At 39.9% G+C, this 26417-nt stretch overlaps 1 protein-coding gene across 1 annotated transcript in view; it reads right to left on the reverse strand.

The window, feature by feature from the left end:
- kiaa0825 (KIAA0825 ortholog) overlaps positions 1–26417 on the reverse strand; it is an 88039-nt gene that overhangs the window by 1030 nt on the left and 60592 nt on the right. The gene's annotated exons all lie outside the window — the stretch shown is intronic.

Raw genomic sequence — 26417 nt, forward strand, 5'->3', positions numbered from 1 at the left:
CTGAACTTGTCGAGTTATCACCTCTTTTTTCACTCCTGCTACGCAGGTCAGGCTTGCACCATTCTGACTGCGGTGACATACTCTCACACAAGCCTCAGACTATATTACATATCTGTAGGACTCTGGCCAACCTGTGCCATCTTATTTAAATATTATCTAAAGGTGCACTATGTAACTGTATGTAACCTGGAGAGTTGGTGGCCACCTGCCTGTCTCCAGTGAATGATTCTATTTCTTTGCCTGGAATGCTTCACAAAATGGCATTACATCTTATTTCTATGGAGACAAGCAAGTGACGCAATACAGTTTTTTAAAAAGACTGTTTTGGGCAATAAAAATACCAGTAACTTAATAATTACAAGAAAGAGAAAAGTTTTGTGTCATACTGTGAAACATTCCTGACAAAGCATTAACATTGCAATGGAGACAAGCAGGTGGTCTGCTTGTTAAGTAAAGCACCTTTAAAAAATAAACAGAGATATAACAAAGAGAACGAAAGAATGGATTCCAAATCTCAGTTGTTAAATAAAGGTCAACATGCATGCATGTTTAAGGGATATTTATAATCTAAGTAGTCTGCTTACACAAACCAGTGTGTTTATTGTTCTGGGATAGTGAGAGGAATGGCAGAACTGAAAAGCATGCATAAAACCACATTTGATAGAAAGCAGATAACTTTGTGACCCTGGAGGGTAAGTAAAGATAAAAGTTGAAAGTAAAGAGAGAAGCCTCTGTAGCAAGTACAAGTAAACAGTTGGTAAAAATGAAATGAGTTCACTACAAAAGCAATCCAAACTTACTCAGTGAATCACTCAAATAATCCTAAAACCTCAAATATGTGGTACTTGCACTTTATGGATGCAGCGAACATATCTGAATTGAAAGGGCCATATACAAAGACATCAAAGCTACCATACACTTGCAGAATTTCAATTTAATCCTCCAAGTGACTATGGTCAGTCACCTCTATATGTCACATGAAGGCAGCCTTTGAGTCACTGCGTCTCCTTTTCACCAAAGACAGACAAATATCACTCTGACTGTAATGCAAATGATCACTTTCTCATATCTGTGTAACCCCAGCTCTTCTCATTTACAGTCTCTCACTAGATCTATATAGGTGCATCATTGAACATATAAAACTTGATTTTTTTCTTTTTTTATTTAATAAACACAGAAACATCCTCATTATGCTATAAAACTATGGTCTGGCTGAATTTATATATTTTTTTATTTATTTTTTTTTTTTTTCATTGAGAATAAACACTGTCTGTCACCAAAGACAGAAAATAGAGGGAATGTTGATGGCTTTTATGGCTTCAAGCAGAAGGGCAGACAGGCTGCTCCTATATTATTTTGTTCAGTGACATAAAATTAAACTCAGTCTGACTAAATAACTATAATGGGATACAAATAACACGCAAACAACCAAACAATACAAATGTCACACAGCACAAAAACAGAGGGGAGAGCGAGAGAGCAGAAAGCCAGGGCCAATAAAAGGAAAGAAAGGAGAGAGGGGAAGGAAGACAGGAAGGTACGCTAAAGGTTTTTCAATGTTTAATTTTCAAATAGGATTAAGCAGAATGACATTTAGCTGAAGGTTACAGGCTCGGCATTGTCTTAGCTGATATTGATATGCAGGAGGCGCCCTACTTGTCACCGGGACAAACACCATTGATGAATGAGAAGCCTTTCCCCAGGAAGGTGTTAAGTGCAAATTTGAAATGAGAGAGCAAGCTGAATGTAGCAAAAGAGAGGAGGTAGCAGGCAACAGCGCTGTACGCAGAGACACACACAGATTGAATTACCACAATAGTCGGCTATGTATACTGCCGCTAGATAATAGTGGCAAAAAGTGTGAATTGTTCAATAGGGTATGGGGGATGCGTATTGAGATTGGCAAAATGAGACAAAGACAAAGATGGGCTCCTGTCTTGTATGTAATTTTAACATGTGCTGAACAACATTGCCTCTTAGAAATGCATAAGTAGGCTCAAGTTGACAATAACTTCACTGATATATCCTCATTTCGGAAAGTTTTCCATCCAGAATTTACATCTTAATAAGGGGGAGTCTTACCCTTTAATTCTTATGGGCCCCCGCTCATTGCTCATGCATTAATACTGGAGCTGCTGACTTTGCTCTTCCTCTGAATACAGAATAGGACACACATATTAAGACTGGTATATTTACAGGACGGATGCCACACCAGATCGTCACATGAAAAGGCTCAATCACATGTTATTCTCCAGGAGCACAAGGCAGACAGAGTTGGGACACTGTCTAAATGCAATGCAAAGGTGTGCCTGTTTTGTATTACAGACTTCGAGGTGATAAACACTGAAACAAATGTGCTTCCACTCCAATAATATCACTATATATTTTAATTTATGTTGATCTTGACCTCTTTGTCCACCAAAGTTAATAAAAAATATATTAGTAAAATTTTACAATTTTTGTTGTTTGATCAATTTGAAAACCTATAAATATATTTAATCTCATTGTAATACACAAGCAGCCTGGATAATGCCAGTGGAATCTATATTTTGACACAAAATAGCCAGAGTACAGTGGTAGCATGCAGAAGTGCTGAAAGATACTGGGAGACAGTGTCCAGTGTTTGTGGTGCAGCTGTCAGGAGCTGAGTGCTTTTGTCCCAGGGTGAGCTGTTTGTGGCTGGGTGCAGAGGGTGCCCTGGCCTGCCTCTCTGCCACTGGGCTGGCTGTTTGTTTAAAAGGCTGGCCTGTCAAACACAGAGAGCAGCGACAGCCAGACACTGGGCTAAATGACTGTGACAGCAGCCCTAATCAGAGGCTTCACACATTGCCGCGGGGCCTGGAGGATCCATCATAACCCAAGCCTAAATATTTAAAGTGCTAAACTTTCCAAAGGTCAGACCTTTCCATGCGAGCCAGGGCGACATGTGTCAGAGAAGTATAAGCGAGGGGCTGAACAGCACAGATTGTGAGGGAGAATATTGCTGCATGTCTCCTCCACTAACGGTCATTTTAGCCCTTTTGGAAAAGCACTTTAGGAGCAGTTAACCTGACATGACATTTGTTTGTTTTGGAAGATATATTTGGTTTAATCCTATTTGAAGTTCTAGTCTTTTTTGTTTTAAAAGTAATTGTAGAATACTTACTTTTATTTTATTTTATTTTATTTTTCAGTGAATATCTTTTTATTTTTTTTTATTTTTTTTTTGTGCCTTGTCTTATTTACTGAATGTGAAAAAAAAAGACAAGAGTTTATCAACATTGCAAATGTAGCCTACCATTCCAGTAAAAACATTTGATAACCACCTAACAAAGCCTAAAATATCAAATCTGAAAAGCATTGGGGACAAAAAAAAAAAACAATATTCCAAAATTATGGAATGAGACAGGATGTTTTGCATTGCCATCTAGTTCAGTTGGGGTAACTGACAAGTTCACAATACGGGCCAGGAGGTCATCTCTTCAACTCAATTTCCATTGAGAAGCAAACATCCAATTCAATTTAGATATGTGCCTGTGCAGGGCCGCGAGCCGGAGGGAGATTGTAACTGACAGCCATTGGACAGCCAGCTGGATTTGAATATTGACGAGACAGAGACTTGACAGAAGGGATTATGCTCTACCTTCTGACTTAGTAGCCCTTACACTGATCCATTGTATTGTCAGATCAAGTCAATGTCAGGCCTACAGTATGTCCAAGGAGCGCTCTGATGCCACTCCGGATTAGAGCCCACCTGAGATCATTCACCAGCCACCACCATGTCCACTCTGGTCCAAAAGATGCACTAAAGAAATATAAACCAAAAGGGAGTCAAGTGGGAAATGAGAAAAGGAACACAAATATGAATGGACATTTGTAAAAAAAAAAAAAAAAATTAGGAGGATAGAGGAAAGTAACTGACTTTGCACTGAGTCCCAAACAAAAGACTAGTTTGGGCAATCTATGGCCATGTAAATATTGACACAATTCACCTTGAAATTTTCTTTTACTAGCAGCTTTGATTCTGGAGAAAGTAGATTCTTCCTTTTATTTTAGATTTGATTTCTTCAAGTTGCATACACTGTACTTGCAAAATAAATGTTTAAATATTTTCTTGTTGCAACATGGAGAAATACATGTTTAACAGTTCTAAAGACTTATAGTGAAGCCCTGTTAACTTTTTCAATGCAAAACTTGAATGAGATGAGAATTAACAAGTGAGTCATGTTTGGGGTCAAGTCCACAGCTGGTTGCAGGACATTAAAAAAGATAACGTTCAAGCTTTTATAAAATTACATAATGACTATGACATCATAATATTATCCTGAGATTATGATATTCATTCTAAAACCAATTTACCCAAAAGTCACTTGAGATTCCCATGGCTCTTCACATGTTAAGTGTGTGTTTATGTGTGTGTTTGTGTGTGTGTGAGATGGTGCAGGTCAAAGCCAGTGCCTCATCCATGTCAAACGGGGCCTGTCTCTCGCCCAGCACGCACTCTTGAATCTGGAGGAGCACGGAGAGGAGCCAGCCACACATCGCTGATCAAAGGGCCTCGGACACATCAGTGAAGGCTCTTTGAAAGGACATCCACAGTTACACAAGTTGACACTCGGGTGTACGTGCCTGTGCCCTGACACACAGCTCAAAGATGGATTATGCATGCACACATACACATGGCCACATATGGTGCAATACAACATAAATGTATAGTATATATATTGTATTTGAACTATCAAGAATCAGAACACTCTAAATTACCAACATTAGGCTGAAAAAGCAGATGTCTTGGCCTGGTCTTTAAAATGAGTGAGTACTGGCCATAGTTGGTAAAGTACGCTCCAGCAGCCATGATGATTCTTTTGTGGTAATATTTATAGGACAGTGGCTCTATCATGCATGTAAATACTGTTTAGGCTTTGTATGTTGTATAGTATTTTCTATTACACTGTATTGATCTGAATTAGAGACCGACAAGTGGTTTATTTTAGACTTCAGAGAAACACATGGCTGAAAGGTCTGCCGATATGTGGGGTAGATTTGGATTATTTTTCTCAAATTATGTAATTTAAATGTAGTACAAACTCACTCTTTCTCACTCTTTTTTATCACAAACCATGAGCTGTGTAGTCATCATTTGTACAGTTATTTTTTTCACACCAAAACAGATAGATGATGCTCTAAAAAGTACAAATATCTATCTCTAATCTGAATTACTAGAGTCATCCAGTCCAAAGATTGCAGGTTGGGTCAAATGCAGAGGGCAAATTTCCTCCAAAGACAATAAAGTTCATCAAAAAAGAAAAAAAAGTGATTAATAATACCATATGCTAAGAAAAAAAAATAACATGAGGGATTGACTGTATAGTGCAGTTCTGTATCGCCTGTGAAAATATTGTTTAGGAACCGATATGACAGCAAGTACAGTGAATCTCTATTGCATTACAGTATATCTAACAAAAATGTTGCTATTTGTAATTGGTGGTCTAAATGGGCCTTTGTGCCAGATACCATTACTCCTTTGTACACAAATATGGCTATGTGTCCTTGCATCACATGACTGCATATTTCACATCCCACTGTCTGCCTGTTTCGAGCTCCTCACTATTCTCCTCTGTCGACCGAAGGGAACTTTGTGTAAATTTGCAGTGGCTTAATTACTGAATAATTTAGACTATGCTTCAAATTAATGTAGACATTTCCATATTAATGTGTTTGCCTACTGATTTCACGTTTATTTGTACTGTGGACAGGAGGATGGCAATTATCACAGCGTATCATAGCTGTTGTGCTGGTATTTCCAACATCATTAGGTGTCTTGTCCACTGCACTGTGACTGGGACTGTTGGTTTAAATAGCCTCTCTGCATCCTCTTCTATATTAACTCTTACTCCCAACAATGTAATATTGAGTTTGACATAGTGCGCCCCAATTTAGAGGCTGTACTGCTACTGCCACCTCTGTGTTAAGTCAAGTGGTCAGCACAGAGCCTGGGATTCCAAATACACACTGAGCCATGCATGTGTTGGTGGAAGGGTGACAGGTCCATGCCCCTCTTATCTCCCCCCTTCACCCGCTCCTCCCCTCACTTCTCTTCTCTTCACTGCTTGGCTCTTGTTAGGGGCCTGGTTAAGTAGGATGGCACCTCTCACTGAAGCAGACACCCAACAGGAGCTTGTGACACAGAAATGCAAGCATTCCTGTCTATGTGTATGACCTCTCTAACTTGAGCTACAGTTGGAATAAAAATGCTCTTTAAAGGGGTACTATGCAACTTTTCAGGTGCAGACCCCATCATCCGCTCGTCTCCATGGAGATGTTATTGCTTTGGTTGGAATCTAACACAGTAGGGCACTAAACTTATCTCACTCTATGAAGACAAACAGGTGACGCCACTTGATTCCAGGCAAAGGAAAAACATCTCCATGGAGACAAGCATGTGGCGGACTTCACTGCTGCGCTACTGTGCACCTTTAAGGCTTCACCTCTGTACCTCTCAGAGCTTTGTGCAAAACTTCTTTAGACTTCGACAACTAGCGCAACTATAGAACAGAGAAAAATTGTTTCTATTATACCTGATTACCTGTATTGTGTTATATAAATCCAACACAGCAGTCTAGACATGAGAAAATATTTGATTGCACAGATAAGAAAACATGACAACATTTCTTATCTTGCCCACATGGCCTTCATAGCACCACCATTACTCTGTCATCACTGTCTGCTGTGTGCGGCTGCGGTAACAAGGACAGGCAACCAGTCAGTCGTCAAACCTGGCAGCCATAGGTAGTCATGGGCAACATTTTGAGGACTTTTTACCATTCAAATGTTATATATTTTGTTTTAAATTGTTAATAATTATGACAACTGTAAAATGTTTTCATCATTCTGAAACGGATACACCAAGGACATAACTGTAAACTGTTTGAGAGAAAAAAAAACACATATAGGGGCATAGGTGTGGTCCCACCAAAATGTAAGACCATTACTCCAGTTGAAAATAATGATCACCTAATGTACAATCTGATATGCCAAAGATTTCCATAACTTCACATCTTTTACTTGGATAGATACACTAAATTTAAGAGCTCAGAAACCGCTATCACAGGTGGTCAATGATATGCATGTCAACTTAGTTCATTACTTTTTCTTTGTCACCACTGTTTTAAAGTCATGTTCCTACTAAAAAGTACTCAGAATAAAGTGCATAAAATATAACATATAAATTAATGAACAAAGCTGAATTGTTTAAACAGCGAACAAGCATTTATGCAGTCATATAGTGGGAAAAGAATGTTCCTTGTGATTTCACCTCAGCGTGCTTCGAGGAAAATGTTTTATTTATACAATATTCTCTTTGTTAGTTGTGCATAGAAAGAGTGTGGAAGCCACCACAGAGCACTAAAGGTTGAAAAGCCTGCACATATAGACACACACTTTGCTCCCAGACACTGATTTAACTTGCATGAGCACCTGATTGATTATAGTATGTTTTAATTTCTGGGAATATTATATCTAAAATACTTGCAAGTATGAAATGAATAACTCTTGCATCCTAACAATTTGATATAATCATTCACACGCCACATTATTAGGCAAGATGGGTAAAGTGTTTGCCTAAGGACAGAACAGCAGTTGAGTGTCAGGTGGCACCTGTCAGTTAGGTTAAGGTCTTGTATAGATATAAAAGATGGGAGGAGCATGCACTCTCATTAGACACATGGACATCAAATCGACAGCAAGCAAACAGACATGCCAATTAAGACAATAGTTGTTTTGAGCATTCACAAATTCTGCTAGCACAGACTATGAGGCAACAGACCACATATAGAGTATTGTGAGAGAGTTTTCAAGAGGAACACTCTGACACAAAAAGCATAAGAAACTTTGGTATAGTGTTGAGTGTGGGTAAGTGACAAGGGAACAGTTGTATTCTCTATAGTGATTGACTTTATAGCAGTGCAAAATAATAAACAAATGTCACCCAAATCAATCTCTGTAGCCAGCACATAATTCATTTGTGAAAAAAGTAATATTGTTGTAGAACTTCTGATGGACACTACACTATATAATTACAATAAAGTAGATTGCTTGGCTTCAGAAAACCATCAATCATATACAGTGAAGCCATTACAAACATATTCCCTATAGAGAAGCATAAAGATATTGCTATCGAGCTCTGAAAATGTCAGGGCAATGGAAAGCCTGGCATTGTGCAATTACATAATGATTATTGCAAAAGTTTCTCCCCCTCACTCAGTGATGCAGTAATATGCAGTGGATGGCCATGGGGGTTCATTAGTGAGAACAGTCTGCTGTTGAAAAGCTCCAGTTTCACCTCTGATCCCAGCTAATGTGATTTGGACCTCAGATTGGTAGTGCACAGATTAGATGCTAGCTCACCTCAGGGTGGGAACCAGAGAAGGAGACATACATCAATGTTGTTTGCATTCAAACTCAAACCTCTTCTCAAGTGTAATTTGCTCTGAAGCTGCGGCAAAAAATGTCTAGAAAGCAATAGTGTAATTTGTTTTCTGGCAAAGAAGAGGCACTTGGTAATCCACTCTGTTACATTTTAGAGTGCATGATTTGGGCTTTCATAACAAATCAATTGGTTTGTAGCGAGTGGAGCGGCTAAGGATGACAACTGTGTTAGCATTCTCGTCTTATTAGCTCATGGCTTACCCCCACGGCCCGCACTGCCAGTTGCAATGTCAGGCTACCCCTTCTTTCATTTCCTTTTCATTAAGCTCCTGCTCTCTCTGTCAGTCCTTAGCCTGTGTCCTCACACACTCACCACCTTCTTCCATATACCACCACCTCCATTATGTCTCTACCTTCCCCTCACTCCTCTCTCCTTCTCTCATTAGGTCATAGTTGTGGTGATTTGTCAGAGTGCCTGTGTTGATTAATAGGCCAGTGGAGCCCCTATATTTGGGGGCTGTCAGCGGGGCTCCGCAGTGCCAGGGCCGCCCAGCTGAGCTCCCTCACCACCCAGGTGGCCCCATTTGGGCTAAATGAGCTGTGAAGGGTCCCGGCTATGCCCGCCTGCCCCACACTAAGGCCTTCCACACAAACACATACACATACATGCACTCATACAGACAGATGGATATATGTATTCTGCAGGCACACATGCAACAGCGCTCAACACCCTGACTCTTACTGCCATGCACCCCTGCGTTCCCACATGATTTGTCACACTCCATCAATAGACAATAAGTTACTGCCACTCTGGCCTGTCAATGGGCCCCGTCTTCAGCAGATCCCTCTGTGCTGTCTCATAGGGGGCGAGGACAGCTCAAGTGGAGGGAAATGCATTGTGGGTTTTAACAGAGAAGTAATGCAGTAAAGTTAGACAACCTTTCATCAGAAATGTATAGTGGTATTATAGTTTGATTAACAACATGAAACCTGACTACTACTGTTATTGATTTGAGTGTGTGTGTTTTTCCTGAAAATCTCACCCTTTCATCCCTTTTCCCTACTAATATTACCAACAGGGAGTGAAATGACAATAACCAAATCTCCATTCTATACCTCCCCCATACATCCCCCAGTGGAGGACTTGAAAGTGCTTGTCCTGATGCACAGCCAGAGTATCCAGGTTCAAGGAAATGGCTCTGGGTGTGATGTGCATGCGCAGAGTAACATGGTTCAGCTGCTCCGAGCCAATTGCCTGGCCTTGGAGTCAGCAGCGCCTTGTGTGCATGAATGCGTGTCAATGTGAACGTTCCTCTTTGCAAGATTATTTTTGTTCCCCCTTAAACTATGAGAGTGTGTATGTATGTGCGTGTGTGTGTGTGTGTGTGTGTGTGTGTGGGGGGTGGACCTTAGTGAATGAGATCATCCTGGCATGTTGTGTACGCACATCCACACACATACAGCACCACAGTGGCACACACGCCTCCTCAATGATTCAATCTGATGATGGGTATTGAAGGGGAAACTGGAATCTTTCAAGGTCACAAAAGTCTGAATAGGAACATCCAGCACTGGCGGCCATTCTGCCACTGTCTCTGCTCCTACACTGTCATTACCGCTGGCCAGCTAGCTCTCATTATCAACTTACTTCATCAAATACACTTCATTATCAACCTATACTTAACAGACAGATGGGACGGGCCCTCCAGCAAAATGACAGAGTAACTGGTATAAAGTGATTCTCTTTTTAAAGTCCATTGAGTGAGCAGGTCATAACACATATAGACCCCTGCTATTAGTTTATGTGCGATTTACACCCGATTGGACATCTGGAGAGTGAGAATTAAAGTGGTATGTTTCTTCAGAATATACTGTTTGATTGTACCAGTGGCTATGCATTATAATTACATGTGTAGTGATTATAGTCATTATGAAGTCGTTATTTCTGAGACTGGTGAGCATATGAAAGGCGGATAGATAGATACACTGGATGAATAGACAGCTGTTACTGAAGATGTAAGTAACAGACAGCCCTATCCGTGCAGCCAATATGGACGACCATGAAATTAAGACTCAACATATAGCAATTACAATGACAATGTGCTTTGTTCAACGTGTCAAGTATCAATCTAACACTTGCCAGGCAGCTTTCATATCATAGCTAATAGGCAGTTGGCGGGGCCCGGGCCGTTGCCAACCACTGAACCGAACTATTCATAGGCCGGCCCCTGTCATTGTGCTTATGCAGTTGATGTAACAGTAGCACACACATCAGCTATATACCATGTGCCCCCACCCCATGCAAATGAGCGCATTAGAGCGGACCTCAGAGAACGGAGCGTGGCCAATAAATCCAGCCGGGTTGAGAAATGTAGCCTTTACCATGCGTGTCCAACCCCATCTATTTAACCTAATTACACACACCATACCAGGTAATAAAAGTCTCCATGCCATCAATTCTGACATCTCATCCAGGGCACCGCAAGGAATGTCTATTAGGACCTATAAATCCAGGGGATAGAGATCTTGTGAAAAGGTGCCATTGCCATGTGTATCCTGGAGAGAGAAAGTCAGAAAGTAAGTTACTCCCACACAGATATGATGAGAGTGTGTGTGTGCGCATGTGTGTGTGTGTCTATTCCACTGTGAACACTCCTAATGTAGTGAAATTCAAGAGTAAGCGTTCCCATTTGCCAGTGTGCAGCAGAATTTAAGTCAAAAAGTGCCACCGCTGCATCTCATCTTTTCACTAGATTTTCTTTATTGGGCTTGTTCCAAAAAGCATGAAGACAATACAACAAATAGCTGATTCAGATAACATGTAACCAAGTGCGGATTTTAGCTGGCAATTTTCCATGGCAGGGTGTTTGATCTTGCACAGGCCTGACTTTTCTCATGCAGGATGCTGGTACTTTCACTTTTCAGCGTCATGCCTTGTGATTGGACAAGAATAACACTATAGCTCATACTGAATGACTATGGTTTATGTTTGACCGACAGATGACTGAAGATAAATCAATGTGGTTTCAGTAGCTTCTCTTACATTCCATTTCTTTTGTCTGCAGGGCACCTGAGTTACACCTGAGCCGACCCAACTCATAAACTCTCACTCAGGAAATCAGGGGTCTATTGAGGTGAGACAATTTAGAAAGCAAAGGATGACAGAAATGCAAAACAAGATGTGATAAGGAAGTCTACCAAAACATCCTAAACTTTTAACCCTTTTGGTAACAATTAGTCATGATGAAAAAAGAAGAGACTTTTGTATTTGAATTGGAAAAGTAGTTCAAAGTTGACATGAAATACATAGTGAAATATATTTAAGATAATTCCACATCACTACTTCAGTTGTGAGGTAAAAGGCCATTATGCACAAGAATGTGTCGCTTAGTAGAGAATTCAAGTAAAAAAAAAAAAAAATTAAAGATAGCCTATGTTTAATTACAAATTTGAAATCCCAGAACTATTTTAGAACCCTCCTTGTAGTTAGCTGTAAGATTCTGTGCAATGCTCAGCCCACAAGGCTACATTATCCATGCTCCCAAACAACAATTCTCCATAAATATACAAAACCATGATACAAAACCATGCTAGTATAACAACTTGACAAATCTGACACTATGTACAGTAGGTTCATTAGCGGGATGCACGCTGATTGTGTTGTGATAGTGCTGTGAAGGGGGAGTTACTTAGTGCGGAGTGCAAAGGCAGGGGAGTAACACAAAAGTGAAATTTATAAACCATGTTGTTTTCAGAGAATATGGCATTTTCAAAGCAATTCAAAATAACATGGTGATGTAAATATGTTACGTTATATGTTAAATATGTTAGTAGTTAATATCCCAAAGTAAAATACCCCCTCTTTAAGTCTTTTTCTTTCATCTCCCTCTGTATTAAATTAACTGCATGTAGCCCACCCTGTTTTCAATTCCTGGCTGTCCCAGAGAGGAAAAGGAATCACACCTGGAATTTTGACTCCAGGATGTCATCCATGGAATTCCACTGAAAAGCTAATCCATCAACCTCACACGGAGAACAGTGTAGGTGTGTTTACTTTCTATTAAAAAGGATTACTCTATTACAAAAAATACTGGGCTTGAAAAGGCAGCTCAGACTAAATGCTTTTGTAAATTGATTTATGACTGACTTATCTCACAAGCAGAGTTGAATGTGAGCAAGCTTTGTTGTTAACATAATAACCATTTCAAAGAGAAGTTGGTTTCAAAACATCAGTAGCCTGCCTCTGACGAAAATAGCACAAACAAAGTGTATTAGACTCTCCTTAAATCTAGATTCATAAAACAGAAGCCCTTACAGATGTAGCGCATTATTTATGAAGATACACACAGTGCTGGTTAAATGGCGATTTGCTGTTTGGTTTATGAAGATAATCCTCTTCTTCATTGTGGGGAATGTTTTGGTGCATTGTGCTCCTACTCCACAGTGAGCTCCGGGCTTCAAAGCTACCGTGGCGCAATTGTTGCCTCAGTCACCCATTATAAACAACGTATTTTTAGAGAAAAGGCTGTAATTGTGCAAAAGTGTGGCACAAATGGCTTTGTAATATTACTGTGCGCCTTTCTTCAATGCACGCCATACACAGGACCCTGAAAGCTCATGCCAATTGAAGTTGGGCTTTCATCCAGCATAAAAGCCATGTTTGCAATTGAGCTTTGGTACTATACCTTTACTCGCCTTTAGCCTCGGCCCTCCTGTCTTGTTTCATACGAGTGCACAGCCACAAACGCTTCAGTAATGGGCCTAAAATGTCTTCCTTGAACAAAATAACTGTTTTTGTGGGTCATGCCGAGGCAACTCTTGTACAACTTGATCGGACCACCACTAATTCCACCTCTCTATTCTAATAGTGAAAAGCATTCTACAGAGGCTTCCATTATTCAGGCGAGCTCGATACGTGATACACAAGTGAGAAAAAGCACACAGCGGTGGTGAAAAACACAGGAGGAGAGGATGTGAGCACAGGTCAACCACCAGGCTTTTTTCTTGTTTGAAAATGTCAACATGAAAGGGAGGCTTCTCAGTGACATTAGGGGCATGCTGGTGGGCTTCGGATGCTGTTGCAAAAAGAATCTCAAACCAAGAGCAGTCCAGAACAGCCTGGTGACTGCACAGGTCTGACCTGACAGATCTGAGAGCATGAAATTCCTGCTTTTAGTCTTAGGAGAACAACAGTACATTCAATAGCGGGAGCATCTTTTAGGATAAATTGATTCTGTTCATAGGATGCATGGTGGACTCTCAGCCCTTCCACACAGCAGAAGGTTGTGGGTTCAATCGTCGGGTCAGTTGGCATTAAATCTCATTTGTATCACTGGGTTACTTTGTATACTCTAGCATCTCTTCACCTCTCTAATATGTGTCTTAAATTGTAAAAAATCAAATAAGAGAATGAGTCCTCTGAGTTCTTTGTGCTAGTCCAGTTGCTGAACTGAAAGTTAAGTCATGTGACAACAGTAACATGTGACATGGCAAATCTGAAGCTTTCTAATCCAGTCCAACCCATAATGCAAATGCAGCCGCGTGCTCGCCTTTGACTGCTGCTGATGTAATGCCCAATGACATGTATCTTCTATCACATATGAAAGGGTGCTGGTGACGTGCTGCCCTGGTGCGTCTGTGTGTGCGTGTTTGGGAGGCGTGAGCAGGCTCCAGACAGCGGCCACTGGGAAATCAAGGAGCACTTTGTCATGCATCCTTAAATGTGTGACACTGCGTCTCAGGAGACACGGACTGATTGGTCTACGAGGCATCGAAGAATGACGGCTGAATGATGGTCTCCAGGGGCCTGTGTGTGTAAGATGTGTGTATACACGTGCACATGTGTGTGAGGACCGGGTTACACATAACGGACAGCACTGTGACATCTATGGATGCCACCCTGTCAAAGCCAGCTGGCTGCTTGCAGTACTCAGGCAATGAGGGGAGTCAAACTCACTACTGTAATCTTAACAAGCAAAACATCTAGTCTGTAAAGTTAACCAGAATGTCTGATTTATGAGATAGACATAGAAAGGCCAGTTTAGTGATTTGATTGTTGGCCCTATATCACATTAGTGTACTAAAAGTACTGTGACCTGAACTTTACATTTTCCATTATAGGGATGAATGTTCAAGCCATGACAAAAAGTCTCTGTACTCTGCGCATTTGACCCTATTCTTAAACTAAACTTAAGTCAACAAACCATTATTAAAATATTAGCAAATGGACATTTTACATTAGTGGTATTCTCTTACCACAGTCAGAAACCAACAAAGAGCAAAGGCCAATGTCTGTTTAAATGTCCCAGATATCTAGTTTAAAAAATACAGCATTTGGTCTGCACCTACCAAAAGATGTAAAAGATTTGTGGTATATTGTAGCTTTTGTTGTGATTTTGTGCTGTGTGCTATGTGTGCTTTTATAGCGTAGTCTCAAAATGTGTCAACATGTTGTCAAAGACCCAAAATGATACACCACCTTTTATAAGCCCTTTGCAGTGTGAGCTATTACGTCAAACTGGTAACATATAAAAGAGGGGTTGATGTTCTCCTTTTGAAATCATTATTTGCTCTTACTCATTGTAATTTGGGTCAATAAAGCAATAAAACATTATCTTGAATTGCAACCACCACTCACTTGTTTTGATACAGTGAACCACAATGACCCCATTGCAGTTACATTATATTAAGCTTTTATTTTGCCAATACTAAAATAGCTGCACTTGTAACCTGTATATAAATCACATGAGCCTGCTGAAAAGAGAAAAGCTGAAATCCAAAAAACCAACAGGGGGCAGACATAATTACCGTGCATGTGCCTCTTATTTACAATCTCTTAATAAGCTGCCGACACTGTGCAGACAAAGGCTGTCATCTTTATTTCTAGTTTATTTTTCCCGGCTCTTGTATTTTCATTATCAGATCGGAGCTGCCGTGGAGTGAGAGGGAGTGTTTAACTTTGTCTCGCCGGTCACTGGTTCTGATAGATGTTCGCAGCTCTCACCACTAAGAGGCACGGAGAGTGAGTCAGGGAAGGGAGGGGCGGATTTACGCTGGCACCGCATTTTTGTCCAATTAATAGATTGCCAGTGTGTTGTGTTTTGCATGACAAAGGAGGGTAATATTAAACTGCCATTTGTAATGAAAATGCACTTTGCAAATTAAAAAGTGCAGAAACCCAATTTTTCCTACCTCTTTAGGAAATAAACAGTCCTTAACCAATTAAAGCGCATTGTAATAATTCTGTGATTTATTGCAGGTTGTTTAACTTTCAAAACTCGGCTAACCTATATTAAGGTCACAATCCATCATGTCTCGCGTGGAGTGCCGTGGAGTAATGGCTGTTGTATTAGCTGCTTTTGATGATAGTATGAAAGAAGTATTAGCACTTGTCAACAAAACTGCTTACAACATAACATTAGCATGCATGAGCTGCGTTGCCTATTCATTATCTTGGCAGCTGCACACATGCGGTTACTGCCTTATAAAACACTTTTGCCAGGCCTGGAGCACATGCACACTGTTTGTGATAGAGTGGCAACATACTGACCAATGCTAGCCAAATACAGTTTCATTGCAAGCAGCTAGTATGAAAGATTTAAGGATTCACACGGATCAAGCTGCATATTAGCCCTGATGACTCTTTTTCATCCAAGCTCCACTTTTTATGTCATAATCAAAGTGGTAAATACCCACTAGGTGACAAGGGATGAATAGCGGGGAGGACAGGGAACGCAAAAGAGATGAATGCTCAAAGCTAACCTCTTTTTAGAGTATACCGTCTGGTTGATTGGAAGAAAAAAAAAAACAAAAAAAAAAAAACACATTGGCAAAAAGCACGACAGAAAACAAGACTTGTAAAAGCCGTTGAATCAAATACTAAATGACGATAAAGAAAAGGTTTAGTGGTAAGGGATAAATATATTGAAAGACACGATGATGGGGTGAAGATTGTGAACGTCAGGGGAAGCGATGCAAATATGGCGAGCAGATCTGGCGTTGAAGGGCACGGCAGGGTACCAGGCGAGCAGAGAGCGATGCAGAGATGCGGGGCGGTGTGACATAGTGACATTTCGCCTCCACAAATGGGCTCTCTGGCTTTAACCGCACAGTCTGCCGTGATGCCCCCCGACTGTGAGCCAAGAATGCACTTAGCTCAACGAGAGCAAATGAATGGGCCTGTTTTGACTTCTACCATTGCACTCCTCCTGTCTGATAGCTGGTGCTGGGCAGAGAGAGGCTTTGTGGGGCACAGGGATCCCAGAGTGTTTAAACAGACCAGCTCCACACTCTAATTAGTGTGTTAAATCAGCACGGGAGTAAGATCTCAACTTCTGAATGTATTTCATCTGCAGCATCTACAGTTGGTACTACGGAGAGAAGAAAGAACAGAGTAAATGTGAGTATTTTTTGTATCAGTCCCAGGATTTAAAAGTGAGGGCTGGATTTGGAGTGACAGCCACAAAATGCTGGCAAAAACTCTCAAAAAACTAATGGTACATTAAAGGTACACCATGTAACTTTTACTGGAGGAGGGTCAGTCACCAGCTTGTCTCCATGGAGATATTATTACTACTAATGCTTTGCCTAGAATGCTCCTCAAATTATCTGTCTCCATGGAGACAAGCTGGTGAAGCCACATGACACTTCAGATCTGTGAAGAGGCGACCTCACTCATAGTAAGAATGCATGTTTTTAAAGATATTTTTGAGCAATTAAAAAACTAGATAGATATTTTATTCCATAGTCATAACATCTCATTTTGGACTTCTGACAGGACCAAAATGGTTCAATAATATTATATATCAGCTGTTACATAAATCAGCCATTTTAAGCATACTTATGTAAAGTAACATCCTTTAAAAAGATGACAGGAGTGAAGCGGTTTATCTATAGATCCATTTCAGTTGATAATATTGTGACAAGCATTTGGCATAAGGAGTAATCTGACAGCTTGGAGCCACAGAAGCACCTGACAAGCTCAAAACATGTAAACATCCAGCCATTCACAAGCTACAACTACACCATCTTTTCAATAGAGCTAATTGCATACAGAAAATGTCTATATCCTTGAGCTCCACTATACCACAAGAGGAACTACTATTTGTGTAGGAAGATATGTAATGAAGTAGAGCAGGTAAAATGTAACTTAATGGTAATTGTGGCCCTACAACAACCATATAGGACGCACAGAGTAATACATGAGGGACTTGGCTATATGTAGCATTGGAGATGTAGCATATAGTTCCCTATTACAAGTCTCTATGGCTCTGATCACTTAGTCGGCCTACTCCTTTGCTTAGTGCGTTCATATTCAAATCGGACACTTTTTCTGTGTAGCCCTGGCTCCCAGACGATTATTCATGTGCGTTTAACTCTCAAACAGCCCCTCATTAACTGTGGCACACTGGGCCATACGTTGGGCCAAATTACTGCGCTTTGACATACACAAACCAGCAGGGGGGGTGTGGAGGGAGCGAGGGAGGGACACGGAGAGAAAAGAGGAGAGTCGTGTGGATAAAAGACCTGGCTCTCTACGTGGTTCTCTAATACCACAGATAATGGCTGCCAGGGTCTGCAGCGGCGGTCTTTTAAGGCAATCAGCAATTTCACTTTTAGAAGAGTGTGCTAGAGCTATGGAAGAAGGGGTACTCACACTTAACTATTATGAACAGTATAAAGAAGAGGAGTTAGTTTATAGTATTTAACAATGTCAAAACAAAATATTAAGAGTATTCACTGGAAAAATTTGGAAAAACAAGACTGCAAAAAATAAAAATAAAAATCTTATCAAGGAGGAAGACAACTTCAATTCATTAACATCACCAGAGGATAGAATGAACAAATATGGAATAAAAAAACATTGTTCTTCTATGCTTAATAAAGGTGTCTGAAAAAGTTAGTCAGTTCTTTTAGCTCAAAGTATATTCATTATCAGATTAAACTGAACAGATAATTATAGCTTAAAATGAAGGTATTAAAGAAATGATAGGGACAACAATACTAATACTATTGCAGTAGCTTTACTTAAGTCAGGGGAAAAATCAAAACCTTTTTCTTCACTTACAGCTGATGCCCTAATAATAGTGATCACAGTAATAGAAGAAAATCCTAACAATGGATCTGGGCGATAGAGAAATCAGGCCTTAAAGCTGCAAGAAAATTAGCTGGAGAATCAGCAGTCTTCACTATGGTGAGGTGATTAGTATCTGTCAGATGGCTATGCAGCATGGACCACTATATGCAATTGGAATAATAATAATGGTATAGTTATAGTAGTACAATCTAAAAGAAGTAGGACTATATAATTATATTCATAGCTGATGCAGCTTGTGTAATATTTGTCCCATCCATGTATACCTGAATAACTAATATCAAAGACCTACATATAAACTTTTAAAAACTCAAAAAAAATAAAAATAAATTTATTATCACATATTTTTTCCCATAAAAATATTACGTCTCATCCAGCCATTAAGTGTTTGACAAAAACGACTAGTGAAAATGGTGCCGTTTTTGGAGATTATTTCTTTTTTTTTCATCATATCTTTCAAAGAGTTGAGGCGCAAAGGTCACAAAGAACCCAAGGCTGCATGACTCTGTGGTAATGGCCATCATCTGCTAATCAAAAAGACATGTCAATGTACATCTTTTTTTTTTTTCTTTTTTTTTCTTTTGGAGAGAACAAACTACTTTACTTTTTGACCAGAAATATAATGCTGAATTTCTTCCATGGATGCAATTCACACTTGGTATCCACTATGTTATAAAGTCGGCAGGACTGTCCCCAAGAACGTCTATTTGAATGTTGTTCTTCCGTTCTTCTACTTATATAAAATTCAGGACACTGCTGGAGGGAATAGCATTGATTTGTCTTCCATGTCAATTGTTACTGCTCCATTTTTCAAGTCTGAAAGTCCTTCTTCTTTTACTAAAATAATCAAAATTAATCCACTAACAAAGGGTGCCCTTAATTTTGTACAAGGAACAGGTAAGATTAGAGCAGATTATTACAGTTTCACCAAAACAAAAACGTTATCATTCAAAAAAAGACATTTCTCATTTGGGATTAATAATGATTGGAGAAAAAAAAATTTACATTTAAGTGCTTACTTTTTTTTATTTTATTTTTTTCATATTACTATAATAATATTCATTAGATCGATTATATAAATCTCTTTAGCCAAGAAAGAAAGAACCCAGAAGTATCACCTCTAACCACTCCACCACCCATAGCCCTTTACCTTTGTTGCCATGTCCTCTGTAGCTGTAAGCCTAAAATCCAGAGCTGCAGAGATACTTGACCAGATAGCGTGGCTGAAACAGGGACAGTCATATCAGTTTAAAATAAAATTGGACATTATCAGCTTCCATCGCCTGATCATAATAGCCCTCAATGAGAAAGAACACATTTTAAATGACCTCAACCATCGACTCTGGGCTCCACATAGCCATTACAAATCAGCCTTTATTGAACTGGGGGCTGAAAATCACTCATCACTGCATCACATCAAAACGCACACTAATTTGACAGTTGCTGTGAGAGTGACCTCAGCATAATGCGAATAACTAGCCTTTATCACGGAGAAGAATTGAGACTAATTTTACATAAGTTGTCACGTCTGAGGTAGGACCTTAAGGTTTGGACGAGGGGGGGGACCATATGCTGGGTATGTGACAGCGGCATCACAACACAGAGGTGTGTAGTCCTGGTGGGATGGTAATGGGCAGGATGTGCGTGTATGTGTATGATTGTGTATGTGTGTTTCCATGACGGCCACAGATGTTGCCGTCAGAGGTCTAGTGCAGATGGCTGTAGGTGTAGTGCCAGTGATCTGCTTCCAATGAGAACAGCAGCCACACACTGCGCCTGGACCTCAGGAAATGTAGCTAAGCCAGAATGTTTAGCACTATCATTTTTTACATTGTACCATATGGTTTTGGACACCAGCTTGGCCGTGTTAGCCATTGTTTTTGATGAACTACAGGCTTTTCAGGGACATTTCAGCTGCATGATAAGTAAAGTGAAATTGTATAATGTGAAGTATACATTTAATAATGTGACATGATAATGCTGATTTTTTATTTATTTTATTTTTTTTACTGTTCTTCTCACTAAATATATAAACAAACTGGACATTTCACACATTTTGTTGACAATTATTCATTAAATTATATGGAAAAAGTTAAACATAAAAATGTGTCAATCTTTACATTACTTCACAAACATGCAATATGCACAGTGCATATAGCATAATATAGGGCAATTAGAGAATTTTTGAAACTCCCAGATCAGAGACCATGGTCTCATTCATAAACAGTATGCAGACTCCCCATCTCCCTGTCTCTCCCTCTCCTCCTCCCTCTCCTCTTCCCTCTTCTCCTCTTGTCAGTGCCTCTGTGTGCCTGTGTAGCTCAGTGGCTAAAGGTGTCCTCTGGGGAGGGAGGGGCCTCAGGGGATTTGTGTTAGTGCAGAGTGCCACCTTGTTGTCAAGCCGGCAATGACACATTTCTGTGAAAGCTGCTCGTGACAGGCACCTCCACAAGAGAAATGTCAAATCATGATGCATGGCAAACATCTATGAAGTGCATGCACAGATATCTTCTCTGATAACTATTAAGATGAAAAGGCAGACGGAGGATTGCCCTGGGGCCAGGCAGATTATGACATGAGTGAAGACTGTGTGATCCGACCTCCATTACCTCATGACATCCTACACTAACAGCTGGATGTGACAGCTGGATTAAGCTTATTACTACACGTCATTTTACTATATTGTATTTAGGGGGTGACATGGAGGTACATTCTCTATACATTTCAAAATAGTGTTATCACAAAAGATTAAATTCATAAACTACTTTGCCCAGTTTAATTAAAAAAATTACCATTAATGTCTTTAAAAAGAACCTAAGAAGTTAAAGTAGATAAGAAGACAAAATGAACATCATTGGCTTAAAAAATTACCATTAATGAGAAACCATACAAAATAAGTATTGCTTGTATATTCCTAGTGTTGGGCCTGTAGAAATACAAATGTGGTTATAGTAGCACAATGGTCTATAACCATAACCATAAATCGATTTTTTTGTACTGAATACTGATATGGATTAATTGGATATTGTGCACCTACATGTCCATGTCTGAAAGAAAACCTTTTTTTAAACTGTATATCAGTCTGGCAAAACCTGAAATATATTTCATTCATCATCAGTGACGGAAAAATTGCACCACTCTACAAAGGATACTGCCGGCTCAGTTGACATTCCTCTGCTCACAGTTAGGTCACCTACTTCATCAGAGTTATAATACTCCCTACAATAGAGGCACAGATTTAACAGTACTACCACAGTGTGTTTATGTCTTCTGGTCCAGTACTGATGGTAAAATAAAGTTATTCTATATCATACATCCAGAGTCTCCTTCTCTTTACAACTCTTGGGCTATTTTAATTATTTCAAACAAGTTATTATTAACAATTATTAACAATATTGTCAAAAAAGAACCTCCCAGCATAGCTCATGATAATAAATGATGTGCAATGGCAGGAATGCAGGGAGGCAACTGTAAGATTTTCAAACTAGCATTCCCTATACACAAAAACAAAAATATGCAAGAACACATTCATTTCTGTCCAAAGTTCCCCTGAAACCCAGAGACGTGTGAGGTTGCACATAGCTGGTGGGGTGCTGACAGGCCACAGAGGGGACTATGCAGAATTAAATCACTGTCCTGCCTGTGGGTGGTATAGGGACCCTCTCTTACACACCAAAACACGAGGCTGCGCACACTTGAAAACACGCTTCCCTTATTTTGAAGCCACACTGTTCACATGCACACCCCCCAGCCTTTACAGTATCTCTGGGAGTATGCAATGGGTGTATGAGGCAGCTGCATATGTGGCCCCATGCATAAACAATGTGCCCTGAGAGACAGTGCACTGATACTATGGCCCTTAGCACATCTCCCATGAGCCTCAGTGCCCCCTCCATAACTGTTACCCAGCTCGCTCCCTCTCTCCTCCCCTATATAGGCACAATATACAGAAATAAAGAACGAGTGGCAATGCGGGGTGGGGGCTGGGGTGTGCATAAAAAAGAAGCATGCTCAGGATACATGTAAACATATAGATAGTGTGGCGGGGAGGCATCTGAGTGCAAAGATTACCAGAATACTGTGGAAATATCATGCTGTATGCATGTACAAGAATGATCCCACGGTCAGTGACCTGTCTCTTCTGGTTCTTATCCCTATTACTAACAAGATAACATGAACAATAGAAAGAAAATGACAAAAAATGTTGCTATAATATTAGTACTAGAAAATATCTTGTAGTTTGGATTAAAAAAATAATAATATAATTATTCATTAATTAATTCATAAAAATTTTAAAAAGCTAATGCACACATTCTACAAAACATAAAAAGTCACATTATTTTGGTCTTTGAGAAATAATCATCAGTTGTTTTTTTTAAAGATCTTTTTAATTAAATAAATTGGTTGCCCTGTTGGTAAAAATAGTACATAGCAACGGTCCGTACTTACATTGGCCACACCAGTGAGCTTGTATATAAACATATTATATTGGGAATAATAAATGTTGTGAAGTTTGTCTATGCAACATCTGAGTTTCAGTGCAAAACATGTTAATTACTTGGTTTGATATCACTCTCTGCATTGCTTATTCTTGTTTTTCTTCATTTTCTTGTTAGATCATTCACAATCAATTAGTGGTATTACAATTAATATGTAGGAAACAAAAAAGCAGCATTTGAGAATTACAACAGAGATAATTGAGACATCCACTCTTCCTCTTTCACTTGAGCTGGAGAAGGACAGATGAGGTAGAAGTATAGATAGAGAGAGGGAGAGAGGAGAGGAAAGAGAGAGTCTAGTGGGAGGTGACAGTGGTGAATGTGGCTCTACTGTGTGTCTGACCTGATTGCAAATAAGCAAAGAAGCTCCACCATGGCCCAGAAGCACTTCCTCATGCACACAAGTCTCACAAACACACAGCTCTGTCTTTAATAAGACTGCTTAATGGTATCTGTACATACACGCACAGCTCTAAATGTGTGTGTGTGTGTGTGCATGCATGGTTATGTGTAACTGCTGAAGGATAGGACAGGGAGGTGGCGAGGGCTGCTGTAGTGAGACAGAGGGGGGGCACGGAAGGAGTGGCAACACTTGGTTTCCGAAATGCATTTGCAATTTAAAACACGTTTTGGTATAATGAAAATGTAAAGCAGTGGTTTTATTTTATTCAGTGTGGCAGGTTCAGATTCCCAGAGAAGCTCCACTTGAGCAATCAGTCCATTAATAATTGAATTTTGTTCAGGAGGTGCGTGTTTGTGTATGTGAATATATGAGTGTAGGTTTGTGTGTGACTGTGTGTGCTCTTATACTAGTGTGTATTGAGTGTGCACGTGAGCGAGAGCTCTCCTCTTTCCAGCTGCTGACCCTAATATGAAGCAGCCAATTAGAGATCTTTATTTAATTGCTGGGCGACTCGTTCTTGCTACACGCTGCTGCACTCTGCCAGCCACTGGCACAGTGGCACTGGGGCCAGGCCAGACACACACACTGTCCTCCAGTGCAGGAAATACCCTGATGATCATTCCCACAGGATCACACTTTCCAGTAGCTGGGATAATAAAGGGCTGTATTATAAGAAACAATTTACAGAGAAAAAAAGAAAACATATACAAATGACCACATGGATGAAAATGAGACATGCAGAAACAAAGCCTCATGAAATTCATTTTCAAGTAATTGTCACCTTTTTAAATGTGTCATGTTTAAGTCAGCAAGTATTTACTTTGTTATTCACAGACTGACCTAATGGTTAAACAGTTTCAAGAATTTAATACAAGGTCTGTGATCTTAAACCAAGGTTAAAAACAATCATTAGCACTGACATTAGCATTATTTGGTACTAGCAATAAGTAATAATCAATTGATTCCCTCTTATGGACTTGGATAAGGTATAGTCATGTTGACTGACCAACATGTGTGAAAAAAAATGTGCTGAGTAGAGCTGAGTATCATTAAGAAATACATAGGCCACAGTGCAACACATATCTTTCGATTCGATACGATATATTTCAAAACAATTCAATACGGTTCAGTAAAGAATAAAGGCTAAATCATGGCTGTGATACTAAAAGTCTTCTTTAAACCACTTTTTGTGGAAAGTTAACAGGTGCCAGTTTTACTCATCAAAACAGTGAATATGTCAAATGTACTGCATAAAAGAGTTTCCTTCATCTACACAAGCAACAATAATTTAGTAAAATACACCAAAAAAATACTATTGGCAATATATTGATACAGCAGCTCACGATATCAATACTGTATCATCATTAAACAAGACGATATATCAATATTTCAATATTTTTGCACACCTCTAGTATAGAGTATAATGTGTAGAGTATACTACTACTACTACTACTACTACTAATAATAATAATAATAATAACAATAATAATAATTATTATTATTATTTTTATAAATAATAATAATACACATAAATATGAGTGATATTGATTTCAGTGTTTCACTGCTAATGCATCATGTAAAACTTTCAGTGCCATCATTATGAGTCTTGTTAGTTGCTTGCACTGATTGCATAAGCGTTACTGTATTTCATCAAATTCCACTAACTAAACCTGATCATAGATTTCTGTGTCAGCTTACAGTTATGTTTCTTTACTTTGCACCTTCCTCTCACAGTTGACTCATCTCTCACCTCAACTTTCCTGGCCTCTCGTGACCTAAATGGTTTGGCCTGCTCCCCTCTGCACCTCTCGTACTGTGGCTCTATCTCTTGCCTTTGCCTGGCTGTCAGACACTATCAGATCAGTAGTTAGATCCATGGCCGAGGCCAAGTTGCCCTCTCCACTCTCAGCACCATAACACATCATTGCAGCTGACAGCAGGGCTCCACAACACTGCGTGCACTGGCATACACACACACACACCCACACTCACACACACTCATCTTTCCTTACTATTTTTCTATCCATCTTTTACAGATTTCATAATAATTAGTCAATAAAATATGTAGCTCTTTCATAAATGTATAAGTAACCATTCTGGAGGTCTTCTTCATGTTTCTTGTATTAGAATAAGGGGTGTACTGAGAGTGAAGGATAACCTCAGCAGTAAGCATTATGCTGCCGGAGAGAGTTAGCCTCTGTATAACACTTCCAAAGAGAGGGGTAGTCCCTCATAAAAGCCGTAAGGGCCAACAGATATGTGTGAATCTGTGCAGTGTGTGGGCGGGAGTGTTTTCAAGGCAGACTTCTGACTTAAAAACACATTTTAAACTAGACTGTACACACAAACAGACACTCGAAAATGCACCTGAGAATACACACAATCACCATGTAGAACAACAAATGTAACACTTTGCCCACTTTGATCGGCTACTCAGAAAACAAGCTCATGGGGGGCTGTGGGATGGGTAGGTGATTAGATATGGGAGGGGAGGTACTGAACAGATTTGGAATGTGCTGCCCAAAAAAGTGCCCATGTCCCTCCCCTCTGGTAAGATGACAGGGGAGAAGGGGGAAAACAAAACACACTAATCTTCTGGCATCGCAGGAAGCCACAAAGCGTCATTTACACAGCAGAGTTAACAGGAGAGTACCGGGCTTCCTGATTTGCAGTGAGCAGCCTTGTTCTAGATAGAGATATTCAGACTGTCAGTATAAACTGCTTCTGTTTTCGTTTTGCATTTATTTCAATGCCAGACTCAGAGCATAAATTTTTCATCACCTGCTAAGCTATGAATAAAAGATTAAAAAAGGAACTGAGAGGGGAGAGGATAGGAGGCGATGCAGGAGGGACATAGGGAGAGAGAGAGAGAGAGAGAGAGAAGGCAAGAGGAGGTACAAAAAGTCTAACAGATGTGGCACATGTGGCACAACACGGCGCCACTGTGTGCATGAGGTCTCTCACTCCCATAGCCTTAGCCCCTCCTGCTCCACCCAGTCCATACCTCAGGAGGAGC

Source organism: Boleophthalmus pectinirostris, unplaced genomic scaffold (assembly GCF_026225935.1).
Source record: "Boleophthalmus pectinirostris isolate CB_2022bp ecotype Guang Dong unplaced genomic scaffold, ASM2622593v1 HiC_scaffold_4, whole genome shotgun sequence".
NCBI classification, from domain to species: domain Eukaryota; kingdom Metazoa; phylum Chordata; class Actinopteri; order Gobiiformes; family Gobiidae; genus Boleophthalmus; species Boleophthalmus pectinirostris.